The sequence below is a fragment of the Bos javanicus genome, chromosome 7 (genome assembly GCF_032452875.1).
Source record: "Bos javanicus breed banteng chromosome 7, ARS-OSU_banteng_1.0, whole genome shotgun sequence".
In the NCBI taxonomy this organism is placed as follows: domain Eukaryota; kingdom Metazoa; phylum Chordata; class Mammalia; order Artiodactyla; family Bovidae; genus Bos; species Bos javanicus.
The window spans coordinates 108551860-108572154 of NC_083874.1; the positions used below are offsets into that span (position 1 = coordinate 108551860).

Sequence of the window (20295 nt, forward strand, 5' to 3'; positions counted from 1 at the left end):
ATTTGATTAATATGTGTCTTGGGGTGTTTTGCCTTGGGTTTATCCTGTTTGGGACTCTCTGGGTTTCTTGGATTTGGGTGATTATTTCCTTCCCCATTTTAGGGAAGTTTTCAACTATTATCTCCTCAAGTGTTTTCTCATGGTCTTTCTTTTTGTCTTCTTCTTCTGGAACCCCTATGATTCGAATGTTGTAGCGTTTAATATTGTCCTGGAGGTCTCTGAGATTGTCCTCATTTCTTTTAATTTGTTTTTCTTTTATCCTCTCTGATTCATTTATTTCTACCATTCTATCTTCTAATTCACTAATCCTATCTTCTGCCTCTGTTATTCTACTATTTGTTGCCTCCAGAGTGTTTTAAATTTCATTTATTGCATTATTCATTATATATTGACTCTTTTTTATTTCTTCTAGGTCCTTGTTAAAACTTTCTTGCATCTTCTCAATCCTTGTCTCCAGGCTATTTATCTGTGATTCCATTTTAATTTCAAGATTTTGGATTAATTTCACTATCATTATTCGGAATTCTTTATCAGGTAGATTCCCTATCTCTTCCTCTTTTGTTTGGTTTGGTGGGCATTTATCCTGTTCCTTTATCTGCTGGGTATTCCTCTGTCTCTTCATCTTGTTTAAATTGCTGAGTTTAGGGTGTCCTTTCTGTATTCTGGCAGTTTGTGGAGTTCTCTTTATTGTGGCATTTCCTCACTGTGTGTGGGTTTGTACAGGTGACTTGTCAAGGTTTCCTGGTTAGGGAAGCTTGTGTCGGTGTTCTGGTGGGTGGAGCTGTATTTCTTCTCTCTGGAGTGCAATGAAATGTCCAGTAATGAGTTATGAGATGTCTATGGTTTTGGGGTGACTTTGGGCAGCCTGTATCTTGAAGCTCAGGGCTGTGTTCCTTTGTTGCTGGAGAATTTGCTTGGTATGCCTCACCCTGGAACTTGTTGGCCATTGTGTGGTGCTTGGTTTCAGTGTCGGTATGGAGGCATTTGATGGGCTCCTGTCAATTAATGTTCCTTGGAGTCAGGAGTTCCCTGGAGTCAGGGTTTGGACTTAAGCCTCCTGCTTCCAGTTATTGGTCTTATTTTTACAGTAGTTTCAAAACTTCTCCTTCTATACAGCACCATTGATAAAACATCTACATTAAAGATGAAAAGTTTCTCTACTGTGAGGGTCACTCAGAGAGGTTCACAGCGTTACATGGAGAAGAGAAGAGGGAGGAGGGAGTTAGAGGTGACCCAAATGAGATGAGGTGGAATCAATAGTGGAGAGAGTGGGCTAGCCAGTAGTCACTTCCTTATGTGCACTCCACAACTGGACCACTCAGAGATGTTCACGGAGTTATACAGAGAAGAGAAGAAGGAGGAAGGAGACAGAGGTGGCCAGAAGGATAAAAGGGGGAATGAAAAGGAGGGAGACAGATCCAGCCAGTAATCAGTTCCCTAAGTGTTCTCCACCGTCTGGAACACACAGAAATTCACAGAGTTGGGTAGAGTAGAGAGGGGTCAGGGAGGAGACACAGGCGACCTGGTGGAGAAAAAGGAGAGTCCAAAGGGAGAGAGAGCAGTCAAGCCAGTAATCTCGCTCCCTAGTGAAAAATGGGTCCTGAAGATTGGGTCCTTAAAGGTACAAAATTGGTAACAAATACATAAAAGCAAAAATTAAAAATCTAGAGTAGAGTTTGGAATTTCAAAAATACGATGTTAAAGAAAAGAAGGAAAAGAAAGAGAGAAAAAACAAACAAACAAAAACAAACAATGTCGCAAAAATTATAAAGAAAATACAGGTACAAAATTGATATCAAATACCAAAAAGCATAAATTAAAAATCTAGAGTAGAGTTTGAAATTTCAGATATACAATGTTATATAAAAGAAGAAGAGAAAGAAACAGAGAAAAAGAAAAAAAAAAGTCACAGAAAGTATAAAAAAAACTATAGGTACAAAATTGATAGCATATACCAAAAAGCTAAAATTAAAAATCTAGAGTTTGGAATTTCAAAAATACAATGTTAAAGAAAAAAAAAAAGGTCAAAAAATTATAAAATATATATATATGAAGTTTGCTGAAGAAGAAAAAAATAGGGTTTTGTATTTTTTTTGCAAAGTAATAGGTTATAAAAGTGAAAATTAAAGGAACAATAGAGGACTCCTTTCGAAGAGTTGGGTTGCTTTTCTGGGTGCCTGATGTCCTCTGCCGGCATTCAGAAGTTGTTTTGTGGAATTTACTCGACGTTTAAATGCTCTTTTGATTAATTTGTGGGGGAGAAAGTGTTCTCCCTGTCCTACTTCTCTGCCATCTTGGCTCCTCTCCCATGTCCAGTTCTAACTGTTGCTTCCTGACCTGCACACAGGTTTCTCAGGAGGCAGGAGGACTTATAGCCATTGTATAAAGGCTGTACTGTTATTATACCCATTTTACAGAAAAGGAAAGTGAAGGCTGATGAAATCGAGTTCCACTCTTGGTCTCTTGAGGATCTGAGAACTATGATCCACAGGTCAAAGCTAACACACTGCCTGTTTGTACAAATGAAGTTTTAATGGAACACAGTCACACCGTTTGTTACATACTTTTTACGGCTACTGTATGGCAGGGTTGAGTAGCTGTGACAGAGACCATATGGCCCACAAAGCTGAAAATATTTACTAATGGTCCATAAGAGAAAAAAGTAGACCTTTTATCTATCTGACTATAGAGTCCACTTGATGTAGAATCCCCACTTTAGTGAATGTTGAGAATATTCTAATCATAAAAGAATGGAAAATGCGGCAGAAGTGCAAGGCACTCTAGACTAGGGAGCCTGACAATCTAGATTCTGGTCTCAATTCTGCAAAAAGTAACATTAGGTCCTTGGAAAAGTCACTCTAACTCCTAAAAAATCTGTTTTTTCCCCCTGATCTGCTCATTAAAGCTATACTGCCAAGCTTCCAAATTAAAAGATTCCCCAAACACTTTTTCTGGTTTACAAAAAGCTATTTTAACTGATCAAATAAAATGCATTTTTTACCAGTTCTCCATGGCAACGCTCACAGCTCTCGCCAAATAACCTTTTGAAGTCCTATTTCTGCATGTTAGGGGTATGGCACCTTTGGGTAGAAAGATATTTCAGAATGGGAATATAATACCTGTTTAACTTATTTTTGTTCTGTTTTTGTGAATGCCAGGGTTTCCTTCCACCAAAACCACCTGAGCCTGAAGCTTTCTCTGGGAAGACATAAGGCTGAAAGTGAAGAGTAACATAAAAAATCCCAAAAGGAGTGTGTGAACGCCACTGAGTTTCAAGCTGCAAGTCAGCACCAACAGCTCCTACACATTGTGGGCTTGTGGTCAGCGTGCGGACCTGTGGAATGCGAGAGTCTTCCATTGCAGGACGAAGATGAGAAATCACTTTAAATCTCAGGGAGTCTTAGTCTTTGGCCATCTGTGGTTAAAAATCAGTCCTGGGGTAGCTTTACCCTGAACGATTAAGGGGAAGGATTGCTTAGGAGAAAATACAGGCTGCCTTGTGATAAGTGCCAGAGATCCTGTCTTATGAAAAGAGGATTTGATGAGAAGGTTGGCGATGGGACTTGTATCTTGTTCCAATAATGCAGGGCTTCCCTGGTGGCTCAGCTGGTAAAGAATCCACCTGCAATGTGGGAGACCTGGGTGAGAAGATCCCCTGGAGGAGGGCATGGCAACCTGCTCCAGTGTTCATGCCTGGGGAAGCCCACGGACAGAGGAGCCTGGCGGGCTACAGTCCACGGGGTCACAAAGAGTCAGACACAACTGAGCAACCAAGCGTGCGCACGCACACACACACACACACACACTTACACTCTCTCCAGTGTTCTTGCCTGGAGAAGCCCACGGACAGAGGAGCCTGGCGGGCTACAGTCCACGGGGTCACAAAGAGTCAGACACGACTGAGCAACCAAGCGTGCGCACGCACACACACACACACACACACACACACACACACACTTACACTCTCTCCAGTGTTCTTGCCTGGAGAAGCCCACGGACAGAGGAGCCTGGCGGGCTACAGTCCACGGGGTCACAAAGAGTCAGACACGACTGAGCAACCAAGCGTGTGCGCACGCACACACACACACACACACTTACACTCTCTCCAGTGTTCTTGCCTGGAGAAGCCCACGGACAGAGGAGCCTGGCGGGCTACAGTCCACGGGGTCACAAAGAGTCAGACACGACTGAGCAACCAAGCGTGTGCGCGCGCACACACACACACACACACACACACACACACACTCTCTCTCTCTCCAGTATTCTGGCCTGGAGAATTCCATGGACTGTATAGTTCTTGGGGTCGCAAAGAGTCAGACACGACTGAGTAACTTTCACTTTCCAATAATGCATCAAAGTCGTTTGAAGCAAGGCATGTGTTAATCTGGTGATACCCTTGTGACTCTTTTCTATGTAAAGTGTCAAGATTTAGAGTGGGAGTGGGAAGGAAATAATTAAATGTATATCTTTGAATTTGACCTCAGTCAAGTTTGAATCTGAAAGACGCTCTATGTATATTTTAGAAAGAGAAAGATGTCAGAACTTGATGCCCACTGTTTAGTAATGAACTTCCACTGGGCTAATATCAGCTATAGCCTGCTACTTCTCAAAGTGGTAAAGCCCTGCATCCACTGAGACTGATCTCTTCTGAAGATACAGGCTTCTGTAGTGGGATGAAGAGGGTGTGGGGTGGGGGGAGGGGGCAGGTTGCCGAAAGATTTGTCCATATTCTAACCCCTGGAGCCTGCTAACGTTATCTAAATGGGAAAAGGGTCTTTGAAGATGTAATTAAACAACTCGAGATGAAGTGGATTATCTGGATGGGCCCTAAATCTAATGCAAATATACTCACAAGAGACAGAATGGAAAACATAGCCAGCAGGAAGCCAAGTGACCTTGGAGCAGAGACTGGAGTGAGCGGCCCCAGGCTCAGGAGTGCTGAGGCTCCCGAGGACCAGGAGTTTCCTCCTCCAGGGGTTTCCTCCTCCAGATCCTCCAGAAGCAGCGTGACCCCGCTGACACCTATTTCAGACGTCGGCCTCTGCAACCGTGAGAGGATCCGTTTCTGTTGTGTTAAGCCACACAGTCCCAGTACTTTGTTACAGAAGCCTCAGAAAAGGAATGGAGTGTTCACAGTCCATCTCTCCCAGCCGTCCTAATCCAGCCTGTCTGGGGATGCCCACGGGGCTTCCCCAGTCTCCCTGGGATCCTGCTCCAGAAGGAAAGGCTGTGGGATTATGCTGATTGGCGGCAGACACAGCGCTTTGCCAAAAAGAGAGAAGCACCAGACTAGACCAGAGCCCCTTCGGCATCTGATTCATTCTGTGGGATTCCTCATCCACTGGCAGCGTAGAGAACGACTGGGAATAAAAGCAGGAAAACGTGTGCAGCGATTTGCCACCATTTACCACAGAAGGTTACCTGTCTATTTCCAATCAATCTAAGTAAATCCTCTCAAGATGAAAGGGTGGGATACTTGTCAATAATAAACAATACGACTGATTTTTACTTCCCAGAAGCTTCATTTGTAAAGTACTTTTAATATGCAGGTTAATTTGCACTCTCTTGTCTCACAATGCCTCTGTGAAGAAGGTCAATAGATATGATTATGGATCTTTCAAAGCTGTGCATCTTAAAGCTGGAAAACTACTGAAGGCAGCCTGATTGAAAGGTAATTTTTTCTGATCCAATGCCCTGCTCATTGGCTTACTTGCTAGGGATTTATTGGACTCAAAAGGGACATGATAAATTCACAACATATGTACCTGGCTGTGTCCCTGAATAAGACTAGGAAAAAAAGTTTCAAAGGAGAAAAATAGAGATTTGCCTTATCACGTACCAGAACATACAGACGTAACATCTTATATAGAGTATGATAAGGGTTCCAATTCACGCTGGTGGCAAAGAGGTAGATTATTCAATAAATAGCATGGTCTTTATTTAGAGGAAAATAAAATTGTATATCTACTCAAACACAGACAAGTAATTGTCAGGTTAAAGAGTTAATTGCAAAAGTTAAGACTATACATAAAATACAGATTTAGGATTGAAGAAGGCATGTCTATGCATGGTGAGAACTTGAGAGTTGTAAAGACAATTAGACAAATCTGATTATACAAATTAAAAATGGTGTGGCCAAGATGTCAGAAATAGTTAAAAGAAAAATAATATATACTGGTAAATATTTGCAATATATATGTTATTAATATACTCAATAGCTCTGGAGCAGTAACTCTGGGCCAGACACTGTAGTTGGTGCTGAGAACTAAACATTGAATAAGATAAGAATAGACCGTACCTTGTAAAACGGGTGACTGTGTAAGCAAGGAACCACACCGAACAATTTAGAGTAAGAAATGGCACCCCACTCCAGTACTCTTGCCTGGAGAATCCCATGGAGGGAGGAGCCTGGTAGGCTACAGTCCATGGGGTCGCAAAGAGTTGGACACAACTGAGCAACTTCACTTTCTTTCACTTTCTTTGCATTATAAAGGTCAAGTCTGGATGCCACAGGAAAGTATGGTATGGAGGAGTATCGACAGACAAGAGTTAATATTTACAATGTGTAAGTAACTCATGGAAATCAATGAGAAAAACATTAACATAGAAAAATCAACAGATGTATACTGTAAATTCACAAATGGAGAAACACGGTTCACCAATAAATAAAAAGAATGTCTATCCTCAGGCGTAATCAAATATATATAAACCAAACTTAGTTGTGGTGCTTTATCAGATTATCAAAGAGTGAAATGAGTTGTGATGAAAACTGTTGATGATAAGAGGTAGAGAAATGGGAACTCTCACCTATTTTGGTAGGAGTGTAAATTGCAGAAGCTCTGATGATGCATATTAACACTCACAATTTAAAAACCGGTCTCTTGGTTCAGTGTAGTATGAACCAAATGTTTGCATCTCCCCAAAATTTACAATTGAGACCCTAGCCCCCAGTGTGATGACGTTTGGGCATTTGAGAGGTAATTAGTGGTAGATAGGTCATGGGGGTGGAGCCTCCACAATGGGATTAGTGCCCTTAGACAGCGGAGAGCTTGCTTGTTCTCCCTCCACAGACCCACACTGAGGACACATCGTCCTATAGAGTATTACTCAGCAAATGGTAGAGTGAATCCTTGCATACAGACATGGGTATATGTCGTAAGATGTTTTAAGTGAGAATTACAGTTCAATATATATAACATGATTCATTTCTGTAAATAACATATATATATGCATATACTTATAAAGTGCTATGACACCACCCTTATGGCAGAAAGTGAAGAGGAACTAAAAAAACCTCTTGATGAAAGTGAAAGAGGAGAGTGAAAAAGTGGGCTTAAAGCTCAACATTCAGAAAACTAAGATCATGGCATCTGGTCCCATCACTTCATGGGAAATAGATGGGGAAGCAGTGGAAACAGTGTCAGACTTTATTTTGGGGGGCTCCAAAATCACTGCAGATGGTGACTGCAGCTATGAAATTAAAAGACGCTTACACGTTGGAAGGAAAGTTATGACCAACCTAGATAGCATATTGAAAAGCAGAGACATTACTTTGCCAACAAAGGTTCATCTAGCCAAGGCTATGGCTTTTCCAGTGGTCATGTATGGATGTGAGAGTTGGACTGTGAAAAAGCTGAGCACGGAAGAATTGATGCTTTTGAGCTGTGGTGTTGGAGAAGACTCTTGAGAGTCCCTTGGACTGCAAGGAGATCCAACCAGTCCCTTCTAAAGGAGATCAGTCCTGGGTGTTCTTTGGAAGGAATGATGCTGAAGCTGAAACTCCAATACTTCAGCCACCTCATGCGAAGAGTTGACTCATTGGAAAAGACTCTGATGCTGGGAGGGATTGGGGGCAGGAGGAGAAGGGGATGACAGAGGATGAGATGGCTGGATGGCATCACCGACTCGATGGACGTGAATCTGAGTGAACTCCGCGAGTTGGTAATGAACAAGGAGGCCTGGCGTGCTGGGATTCATGGGGTTGCAAAGAGTCGGACACGACTGAGCGACTGATCTGATCTGATGGTCCATAAATGTTCAAAAAGGACAAATGCCAACTTATTATTTTAGATTAGGGATGGGAATCAGAATAGAAATATTAGGGCCTTTAGTATCTTGATATTATTTATTTTACTGGCAATAAGTGATTATTGTTAAAAATTCAAAGGTTTCTCCTATTTGGGAAGAAAAAGAACAAGTGAGGTAATTCCACGACTTTTGCATTATCTATAAAATGATGTTTGCAGTCAATAAATCACTGATACTGTTACATCAATGCAAAATACACTGAAAGCTGTCATATAGGGTACTTTCTTAATTAATTTGTTATCAGAAAACCAATTCAGTTTTAAATGAAGGAAAGAAAGCTTTAATGTCAATTATTTTCCTAGAAAACTTGCAAGAGAAGGAAAACTATACAGTGTCCAAGCTTGGGTTAAGCATGGATTTCCTAAGCTTGCATTATTCAGATGGACATGATTTTCCTGCCTTGTCACTTGCCAGGCATTGTTGCGGCTTAGTAGAAATAGGTTTACATTGAAAGTAAATTCAGTTGAATTAAAGACCTGGATTTAAACCCTAGCCCTGCCTTTTTAACTAGGTAATTAAAAATTTCTTTACCCACTTCAAACTTACTTTCTTCACATTTAAAATAGGGATATTAGTCCCTACTTTTTGGGGTCACACACATTAGATCTTCTAATATATCCAGCACATTGCCAACCACTTTGCTGATGCTTAATAAACATTGGCCGTATCTGTAGAAATACAATTTAAGCTCTCAACTGGAGAGTTAAATTGGTCAACTCAGATTTTTCTGTCCTCAGCTCCACCAGTCCAGAAGGAAGGAGGTTTTCTCCCACTCAGTAACACAGGCCGGCAACAGCACCATCGGGGCTGGGTGTTCATCGCCATGGCAACAACCATCGTCTCCCTGCCTCCTGCTCAGTGTTTCTGCTCCCATTTCCCCTCCTCAGAGCCAGACTCAGCCTCACAGCTCCCCCTCAGATGTCCTTTTGAAAAGAATAGACAAACTTTAGCAAGGATAAATTGGACCTCTCTCTTTTTCCCTCAAAGTAAGATACCACTGTGGTCCAATTTTAAAACAATGTAACAAAATACTGTGTTTCCATTCTGATAACAACACAAGATTCTCTTAATTGGTGGAAATATATAAGAAGTAGGCAAGACTTTTGATACTTAGCTCTGGTGGATTTTTGCTCTTTAAAGCCCTAAACTGGGGGGCAGTCCAATTGAAGTGACTGCAAGAGCAAAGACACAGATGTAGGAGAGCTATTGGTGAATCTGGAGGTGTGTGGGGTAGCTGGCTTTGTTGGAGGAAAAGGCTGACACAGGTGAGGAATAGAGAATATGGCTATCGTGCTAGCTTGTGATCAGGCTGTGATGTAACGGGTACTGCTCATCTCACTGGCCTCCCAGGAGACGTCGTCTCTCATTGTCCCAAATTTCTCTGTAATAATCTCTATGGAGTCCTACAGTCCCTGTGTCTCTGTGATTCTAGCATCTTCAAGTGATCCAAACGTGTAGAAACTCAGCAGTATTTGGTCTTAAGCAGTTTATCCTCTATGACCCTGCGTGCAATGGTAATACTCGCATAAATTATTCTTTTAGCTGACAGTTGTCAACAAGCAGATATGTCTAAATTTTAATTTTTACAGGAATAATATTTTTGTAAACATTAAACTGACTTTTTTGTTTCATTCCCAGAAATCATGTAGCTATGTAGCTCTGTATTTAACAGATCGATGGACTTCACCGTGTCATGGGAGTTTGAAACTGAGAAGTCATTTCTTGGCAGTGAGTGGAAAACCATATTTTAAAAAATTCACAGTGAGATCATAGTGTTGAAATCCAGGCTCTGTTGGGGGAGATGGAGCGGGGGAAGGTGGTTTAAATTTGCCAAAATTCCCATTACAAATCAAATGCTAAGCCTACAGAATCTGGATGACTGTATTTTATCTTAAGCCCTACTGTAGCGAGGACTGATATTTGCTATAAGGGACATTTCCCCCTTAGAGAGACAGGGAAAGCCCTTCCTTTTTTGAGAGGAGGTTGCCAAGAGAAGAAAGCAGAAGAAATACAAGTCATCAGATGTGAATATCGCAGCGGCCTGGCCCCTTGGGGTTTAACTGTTGGAGTACGTAGCACAAACATGTTCCAGAAGAGTGGCTTATCCTAGGGTGTATTTCAGAGCATCTCCACAGCTGGCATGACACTGCATCTAGCCAGTGCCAGGCTGGGTTTTAGAAATGGCTGAGGAAGGTGTCTAGAGGGCTGAGCTTTGGACATGACCCCATTTCTTCATATCCTGCCGTGTGCTATATCACTGGCAGGGATGGGGGACAGCAGACAGAGGAAGCCTAAGATGAGGAAGAAGATGGCACAGGCGTGACGTTACAACTAGAGCTAAGACCGCACCGGGGAACGCGCACGTCAGTGAGGAGGTTCTGGGAGAATCGACCCACCTGCGGCTACTTTGTCTTAGGAAGTCGATTTCCTGAATTATATGGGAGGCACACAGGGCCCCCAAACAGACCAGTCATCAAATCACAAATGTCACTTCCTTCTGATTTAAGGGTTGACCGAGAAATGCTTCCACATGAGTTCAGTTCAGTTCAGTAGCTCAGTCGTGTCCGACTCTTTGTGACCCCATGAATCGCAGCACGCAAGGTGTCCCTGTCCATCACCAACTCCCAGAGTTTACTCAGACTCATGTCCATCGAGTCGGTGATGCCATCCAGCCACCTCATCCTCTGTCGTCCCCTTCTCCTCCTGCCCTCAATCCCTCCCAGCATCAGGGTCTTTTCCAGTGAGTCAACTCTTCGCATGAGGTGGCCGAAGTACTGGAGTTTCAGCTTTAGCATCAGTCCTTCCAATGAGCACCCAGGACTGACCTCCTTTAGGATGGCCTGGGTGCTTGTCCACATGCATAGACAATTCTTATTTTTTTTTTTTGTGGCCTAACATGTGCTCTATCATGGAGAATGTTCAATGTAACTTGAAAAGATTGTGTGTTCTGCTGATTTTGGGTGGAATGATCTACATGTGTTATCTCATTTTATATAATATGTGATTTATGGCCAGTGTTTCCTTATTGATTTTCTTTTTTTTGTTTGTTTGTTTTTTTGAAGCTGCATTAATTATTTTTTTTTTCTTATGATGAATTCTTATTTCATCTTCCTATAAAAGAGGAAGTTAGGCTTTCAGTCCAGAGATAATTTATCTTTTCATCATTTTTGCTGTAATATTTTACTAAAATGTTTTAAAAAACTTTCAGTGGAGTATAGTTGGTTTACAATGTGTTAGTTTTTGCTGCACAGCAGAATGAATCAGCTATTCATGAGTACATATCTACTCTTGTATAGATTCTTTTCCCAAACAGGTCATTACAGAGCACTGAGAAGTGTCCCCTGCGCTACATGGTGGGTCCGTGTTAGTTGTATATTTTATATACAGCGATGTATGTATGTCAGCCCCAGTCCTCCAGTTTACTCCTCCCCTACTCCCGCTCTGATAACCATTGGTTTTTCTGTCTCTGTGACTCCTTCTCTGTTTTGTAAATAAGCTCATTTGTACCATTTTTTATATTCTGCATACGAGTGACACCACATCACAATTGTCTTTGAGCCGCGTCACTGAGTGTGACAGTCTCTAGGTTCACCCACGTCGCTGCAGCGGCCTTATTTCATACTATTTATGGCTGAGCGACATCCCGCTGTACATGCGCAACACGTCTTCATCCGTCTCCTCTGCTGACGGACGTTTGGGTTGCTTCCATGTCCTGGCTCTTGTGAACTGTGTTGCCGTGGTCATTGGCGTGCACGCATGATTTCAAATTATGGTTTTCTCCAGATACATGTCCAGGAGTGGGACTGCTGGATCATATGGTAGCTCTATTTTTAGTTTCTTAAGGAACCCCACACTGTTCTCCATAATGATTGCACCAATTTATATTCCCACCAACAGTTTCTTTTAAAAGACACTTTCTGTATTCAGAGCCCCTTTAGTTGCATTCCTATGTTTTCCTAAATGCACTGCAGATTTTTCGTTGTATCTCCAGCAGATTTTCAGTCTTTCCTAATTCTACATCTCTTCCATGGAATGTTTTCTCATTTTTAGAGTTATTCTAAAGTTATTGCTTTCACCTATCTGTTTAACTGTTTAGGTACATTTCTATGTTACCATTACAATGAAAAAACAGGTCTTTTAAGGAACAATCATAAAGTAATTTAAAATTTATTTTGTCTTACAACTGGTGCAGCAAACCCACTCCAAGGGTTGGTTCTCTTCTGTCCCCAGATAAAATTGGAGAAATGTACCATTAGCCTTTCTGGTCATAGCTAGAAAATATTTCATCTGTAGAGTAGCCTCAATGTAAACACCTGGATTTCTAGTCAAAACTCCGAATTCTGTTCACACCTACAATCTCTCCTTCCTCCAGCTCTGGCCCGTGGCCGATGTGGGAAGGGGAAGGGGCGTGACGGGCTCCATCACTCCCCCAGCCTGCTCTCCTCTGCCCTCAGCTCCTTGACAGGCGGGAGGGGTAGAGGCGAGGCGGCAGGGAGGCGGCGGGGGTCTTCCTTGACTGGCCTCGATCAGTGGTGGACGTCCCAAGCCGGCTTTGCCACAGAACGTTTCCTGGGTTTCCCGGAAGCCTCCCTTTGCTGGCAGTCTCTCACTGACCTTTCCTTTGATGTGGGTGCAAGTTTGTCCCAATCACCGGCTTCCTCTCACCATCCCCGGATATCTTGTGGTGCATTTCCATCTTTGAAAGCAACGTCTTCCCCAAACACAGCCCATTTGCCCTTTAACCACCTAGTAGGAATCCTTTCCGACCATAGAAAGAAGAAAGGTCGCTCAGGCGTGTCTGACTCTGCGACCCCATGGACTGTAGCCCACCAGGCTCCTCCGCCCATGGGATTCTCCAGGCAAGAGTATTGGAGTGGGGTGCCAATGCCTTCTCCAGGGGATCTTCCTGACTCAGGGATTGAACCCCGGTCTCCCACAATGCGGGCAGACGCTTTGCCATCCGAGCCACCAGGGAATCAACCATTCCCTACCCTTATTTTGAGAAAGTCAAGACTGGGTTTGGGCCGCATGTGTGACAAGCCTCGCAGACGTAGTCCTGCGCATCATTTTGGATGCCTACTGTCTGAGAGCTTCGACCTACGCCAAGCCTGAGATCCCTCCGAGTCTCCTGCACACAGATCAACTGCAGGCTGGCGGGCGGTGCATGTGAGGGTGAGTGCTCCTCTGTCTGCAGGCTGGCGGGCGGTGTGTGTGTGAGGGCGAGTGCTCCTCTGTCTGCAGGCTGGCGGGCGGTGTGCGTGTGAGGGCGAGTGCTCCTCTGCAGGCTGGCGGGCGGTGTGTGTGTGAGGGCGAGTGCTCCTCTGTCTGCAGGCTGGCGGGCGGTGTGCGTGTAACGGTGAGTGCGCGTGCGCTCCCCGCCTCCTCCTCTCCGGGACTCGGCCTCCTCTTCCGCCTTCCGAGCCTCCTTTTGTGGAGGCGTCCTAGAGCACCTGTTTTGCGCTCTTTTCCATTCTTTGACTGTCACTCTCCCCAGTTCATTGTCTCTTTGGTGGCTATTTCCTCACCTCCTAACCTGAAGATTTTTAGTTGCTGTTCCCACTTTCTAGTCAACTCATCGTCCTATCGGAAAGGCGAGGACTGTATGTCTTAGAGAGAAAAGTTTAGAAGTTTCTTCGATAGCCTGGGCTCTCTGTCCATAGATTCTTATTTGCGCAAGGGAGCTCTGTGTGCTCGTAAGAACAGGAGAGACCATGTTGTGCGCTGGCCACAAAGGGGAAGCCCCGAGCATGGAAAGAATCGTGCTGTGAACTCTACTCGTTTGTAGTATTTCAGCCTGTGTGTGCTCATTTTGTTCCACTTCTTGTAGTAGAAGAGCAAATAAAAACAAGCTTTAAAAAATTACCTTGGTAAAACAACAAGTATGGTTTTTTCAGATAAATATTTAAAAGAAAATAATAGAAATGGGTAAAATGATGTTAACGCATAGATAGGAAGCTGTTAAAATCAGCACACTGTATTTTATTGTGATCAGTGATTTATTTGGCCACATGATAAAGGCTATAAATGCTTTCCACTTTCCTCTGAATCCTAAAAAGAATGTTTCTTGTTCACATTAGACTAATATTCTTTAGAAAATAATTTGAATTTAAGAAGCTAAATATTTAGAAAAATTTTGGTTAGATTGCCTATTAAAGAGGGTTTATATATTCACCATTAGTAATTGCCAATGAGGAAACTCTGAACAGCTGCCATCTAGAATTCTAAAATATCACTCCTTGTTAAATGTGCGACACAAGCTCCATAGCTCCACAAAATGAAGTGCAATTTTCTCTCCAGTCAGAGAAAAGAGCAAGTTCAAGATTAGTTATGCATTAAACAGTCCATTTGGGGAGGCTAATTAGAGAGAGAAGACCTTGAAATAGAAGTCATCAGAAAAAGCTAGCAGATGAGTCTTCCCGGAGACTTGATTTGTCCTTTGTCACCAACAGGATCACCTGCAAAAGTGCAGGTTGCCCTCATCCGTGTCTGGGTGTGAGGCTCACGAGGCTTGCTGATCCTGAGGGAAGAGCCATGCTGGTTCAGGAGACTGTCTTTAGGGGCCCTGGAGCCTCTGGGTATCAGGTTTCCAAATGAGTAGAGCAGGTGTGAAGAATTAAGTGCCAAAAAAATAGACACGGGCACACAAGAATTTGGATTGTTCTGTTTTCCCCAGGACTTTATTAGTACCAGGAATGAGCAGAACAGACAGCAGTAAGATAGTCACATTTTTAACAGGAAACCCAATATGTGAAAAAAGTGTCTGAATTCTATCCCATTTACATATACTTGGATTAGTGTAATTCTCACTCCAGCCAAATAACAATGCCTCTGGAAACTGGCCTAGTTTAACGTCACGTTATTTTTGGTAACATTTTCATCGAGAATAAGAAAGAAGTAATTCTGTATAAGTTGTATTCACTTTGGTATCAGTAATGTGCATATTTCTAGAATATTAGACAATACATTTAGACAATACATTTTCTTAACAAACTTGTGTCACTATCAGTATCCAGATTTCTCAATGTTATCTCATAAAAGGGCAAACAAAATGCTTTGGAGAAAAGTATGTGTGAATTATCCATTATGAATGCTGTCTACCTTATTTATTGACCACTCTCATGAAATATCTCTGGGAAGCCTGCTCTGGGTCTTCTTTGTAAGGAATGGACAAAATGCCTCTGGAGAGAAGACCACAATCATAAAATCACAAATTAAGACTTTTCCTCTTAGAGCCTCTGTTTTCTGAAGGGTTGGCAGCCCAGCCCTGAAACCAGATAGACCGTAAGTTCAACAGTTAAACTTTATCAGTGTCAGAAACTCTCAGGTGAGCTATGAAAATCTAAGGCCTTGTAGAGAAACTAGTGTGAAAAAACTAGTTCTGTTCTTCACATACAAAATAACAAGACTGAGGAAGGTCAGTTCTGGTGATTACATAATGAGGTTTACTGAAAGGTCGAAGCTGCCCACTCCTCTGACTTGGGATAGGCGGTGATCAAAGGCGAGGAGGGTTGCTTTTAGGTCTTACTATTCAGAGGTCTCTTACCCTTCAAGTATTCCTCTTCAAGTACTCCTCACCTTTTTAGAGGAGGTATCTTGGTCCTCTTGACCTGCGTCAGTTACTGCAAGTATATACACACAAAAAAAGTATATACAAAAAAAAAATCTGCAAATCTCTGCAGTCTGTAATCTCATGGATGTGGACCACCTCATTCATATTTAATTCCCACAACAAGAGATGGTATTCAAAACATTTAACAAACCAATAAGATGGCTTCACAGATAATTCAAAGGGCACCCTTGAACAGACCCGGAAGTCCTTAGTTGGAGGATTATGGAGACGTGTGACCGGGGCCATGGGGAACCCTGCAGACACTCGGGCAGTGATTATTTACCAACTTGCACTGAAAGGTTTTCATATTTTCTCAATCAATACAGCCGAACCGGCGAGTGTTGCCTGGTTGTACGCCCTGCTCACGACCCCGGGAGGAAGAGATGAACATTTCTCTTTTATAGTTGAGGATGCCGAGCTCAAGGAAGGTAAGCAGTGTTGCTGTCGTCCCTCAACTAGCAGGGGGCCGAGAGGAGGGGAGCCTGGAGCTCACCCCGCTCGGGAGACGCCAAAGCACAGGCCCTTGCCCTGGCAGGCTCCAGGTGGCGTCTCTGTTGGCCAGGCCCAGGTTTACCCAGCTCCTCAGCATCTAGTCTGATATCATAGCATGCTTAGATGTAACCGCTGAGCCTCCCTTATTCTGTGAGGTTGGCCCTGCTGGGAAAGGCTGCCCGAAGACCCGGGAGCGGAAGCCCTGCCGAGGAGTGGTGTTGCTGCCTGCCCCCAGCGCAGCAGCTGCTGGAGCTCTCCGTGCAGTCAGACCGTGGAAGACCCAGGAAGACCACACTCAGCGACTGTCTTTCTGAGTAAGTGGTAGGAGCTTGAGGGACCACCTTTTCTGGGGTTGCCTTGAGAAAAGAAAGAAAAGAAAGTGAAGTCGTCACTCACATCCAACTCTTTGCGACCCTGTGGACTATTAGCCTACCAGGCTCCTCTGTCCATGAGATTCTCCAGGCAAGAATACTGGAGGGCATTACCATTTCCTTCTCCAGGGGATCTTCCCAACCCAGGGATTGAACCCGGGTCTTCTGCATTACAGGCAGATGCTGTGCCCTCTGAGCCACCAGGGAAGCTTTGGGAACAGGAGACTTCAATGCACTCCTCTTGAATGTATAATTTTTTCTGTTCCTCCTGGCTGAAAGTCAAGTATACAAAAGAAATGAATTTTCCTTTTTCTCTGGAAAATTCCTCAACACTTGAAAATGTTGCTGTTGTCTTTAAAGTCAACATGCATTCATTGTAGATGACTGAGAAAAAAAATTTCCTTTAAAAATTACTTACATTCTCGCTGCATGTTATTATATTTATTTACATAGTCTTAGAATCATAGTTTTTAGCACTTTAAAGTTATTTTAATACCATTAGTTTTTAAAAAGTTATCAATATATTTGAAAGTTTTATGAGTTTTTTTCCCTATTTGGTTGCATTATATTTGAAATTTATGTGATTATTCCTTTATGGGTGGACACTTAGGGTATTTCCAGTTTTTCAGCATTCTACACAACACTCCATCCAAATCCTAATAACATGAAGCTGACTCACCGCAGGCTGTTTTTTTTCTCAGGGAAAATCCTAAAAACTGAGATTACAGAGACTCAGTGTGGGTGTCTGTTCGTTACCTGAAACAGCTACTTTTCCCGGTCTTCACGGATGCCTGGCGCAGGAGGAGACCCCGAGGAGGTGCCACCGAGACTGCGGAGCCCCTGTGCGCGCTGTGCTGAGAGCCGGTGTTCTTCCCTCTCGGCAGCCCTCGGGTGTCTGGGGTGCCTGGGTCCTGGCTGCACAGCCGAGCATACGAGAAGATAGGCCCTTGGGCGGCTGCACGGACAGCTGGGTAGTTCGATGAGTGACCGACCTCTCTGTCCTCCTCGGGGGACGCCGGAAGCTGGTCCTTACGGCCGTCACCGCCCGCGGAGCTGCAGGGACGAGCCACGCTGGTTAGGGTTAGGGAGCCTTGGCCTCGGGAGCTCCAGGGGCCTGCGGGTGCCAGGCCCTCCGCCTGCTGAGATGCTCAGGGGGTGGTGTGCTTTCCGTCAGCCTGCTGAGACCCGCGCGTGCCAGGCCCTCAGCCTGCTGAGACGCCCAGGGGGCGATCGGACTCTAGGGCAGCGCCCAGAAGGCTGGGACTCTGGGCTGCGCTAACTCCTTTGCTGCTTAGGAGCAGCCTGGAGCAGGGGTCCCTCCTGATCGCAGGGTCCTGAGCCAGGAAGGGTAGCAGTAGGAGGGCGTTCTCTCTGTTTTTTGGTCTTGGCGTGAGTGGGTTTGCACTTGCTCAGGATGTAGGAGCCGCTCATTAATTTTCCGGCTTGGATCAGGGCCTCTCATTTCACCCTCTCGGGGACATCAGGGAGCCTCAGCCAGCACTGCTAACCTTTCCCTGCAACTATCCAGAGCCCCACACTTAGGGCCAACAATAGGAACTGGAATTTTAAGCTTTATGTTCCCTCTTCCAATCCCAGCCCTGATGGTACACTGTACCTGCGAGTATCAGATTACACCAGGTGATTTGCATGGTCAAAGTGATGGCTGGAATTGCAGGAACAGAATGATTTCCAGTTAATGGTGTGAGGGAAGTAGTTCATAGACTTCGCTGCAACCTCCCCGCTAAGTCTAGCTCACTCACACACTTCAGCGACCCTATAACTTCCTCAAAGGGAACGTTTGGACAGCAGAGGTGGCCAGTTCACTGCTCCTTCGATAAGGGAGCCACTCCCTTGGCTTGCTCTTTTGAGCATAATGTGCTCACGGCACATGTTAGGACTGATCGCGTGTAGAAGAAAAAACGTTAAGGCAACTTAAGCATGAAATGAAACACAGGCAATGGAACTCGTAACTCATGCCACTAAAATGTTCGCGCAAAGCTGAGTCGGAGCATCAGACCACGTCACCAGCGCTCAGCTCCTCTCTGCCCTCATCTCTCAGCTTTGCTCTTCTGTGCTGACAGCATTCCTAGAAAAGTCCTTTCCACACAGTTGTCCCCAGCAGTTCCCACCTCGTGTTTTCCCGGGTCTTGAGCCTGCTGGCCTGTGCATCAGAAGTGACATCATTGGTTCTTCTGGTTCTTCAGTGTGCCAGCTCACCCTGTAGACTTGAGACCTGTGAGTCTCCACAGTAACATGAGCCACGATCCTCTGGTCCCTCTCCCTGGGTGTGGACAGGTCGGTAGACTCTCCCGGGTCTGTTTCTTTGCAGAGCGCTGACCAGCAGAGCGGGATAAACAGCAGAAACTCTTCCTTTCTTCTCCCTAAGCCTGTCATTTCAGGAGGTCTGTTCCAGAGCTCTTTCGTATCCTCTCCCTGAGGGCCTCCCTGAGTTTATTCTTGGAGAACCAGGCATCACCTACTTTAGAGTTTCACCAGGCACTGGAATTGTTTTTCAGTTTGCTCGTTCTGTTTCCACATTGACTGCTTTAGTTTCCCTGCCTTTACTGGAGGAAAAGCTCTTTCTTTCTTGGGTCCCTGCTGTGTATAAAATACCGTGTCACATGTTTTATGGAAAATGGATAGGAAATATTTGTCTCTTTCTCACAAACAGGGGGAGACTCAGATAATCATGGTCTTCTCCTCTGCCCTGCTACCCTGGTTTTGTTACTCATCTCTAGTTAGACAGCCCACAGAATCTCTATAAACCGGGTTCTGGCCCCACATTGCTGTTAGAGTGGTAATTAGGTTCTGTGACCAGTTGCAGTAAGCCAGGGTGATGACTAGAAAGAGCAGGGAACTTGGCTTGAGTAGCGAATTGGAGCAAGCTGTGCAGGGGCTGGTCCTTCAAGGGGGCAGGGGGCCTGCCAAGCGGGTCATGGCCAGAGACGGCGCGGCTGTGCCCGGCTCGGGAGTGAGGTCCCTTACGACCGAGCAGGGAGAGCCGCCTCTCAGGGGATCTGCCTCATCTTGCAGAAGCCAGCCTGCAACCTGTAAGCGATCACAGGGCCCGGGGAGCAGACCCAGGGCCTCCTCTGACCTTACGTGAGATCCTGGGGCAGGCCGCTTTGGTGCTCTGGGTTTGTTCCTCCTCCTTGGCTGGAAGATGACGTGCCTCCAGAAGGCTGGCTTCACGGTTGTACGGGGTTTTTGTCGTCCCTCCGAGCCCTGTGGTTTGGCTGTTTTTTGCTTGGCTTGTTTGTTTTTAATATATATTTACTTGGCCGCCCTGGGTCTTAGTTGTGGCCATAGATCTTCTGTCTTCGCTGTGGCGTGTGCAATCGGGTTCCCAACCAGGCAGAGAACCCGGCGCCCTGTGCTGGGAGCTTGGAGTCTCAGCCCTGGACCAGCAGGGAAGTCCTGGAGCTACGTTTAAACGGTCCTACACTTGGGTCAGTGTTCTGTTCTCACTGGCTTGGAAAATTCTTGACGATATTTGAATAAAGAGCCCGGCATTTTCACTTCGCGCCGAGCCCTGCAAATTATTCAGCTGGTCCTGTGGGCCAGGTCAGTGGCTCCCCAGGATCCCTGAGGCTGTTCTATGGACTAAGGGACCCAAAGCCTACAGGTGTGGAAACAGTGGGTTCACTGTTAACAGTATGGAAACAGCTGTGTTAAAAAAAACTCCAAGTCTTTAGTGTGCCGATATGCTTTGTAGCCGTCCAGGAAAGGGGTGTG

The 20295-nt window shown here is 44.7% G+C and overlaps 1 long non-coding RNA gene across 1 annotated transcript; it reads left to right on the forward strand.

The window, feature by feature from the left end:
- The first annotated feature begins 2010 nt into the window (after positions 1-2010).
- Positions 2011-19936, forward strand: LOC133251747 (uncharacterized). The gene is made up of 5 exons (XR_009737771.1): positions 2011-5671; positions 6494-6565; positions 16024-16125; positions 16345-16503; positions 17262-19936. It is a non-coding gene; the product is annotated as an uncharacterized LOC133251747 (long non-coding RNA).
- The last annotated feature ends 359 nt before the right edge of the window (positions 19937-20295 follow it).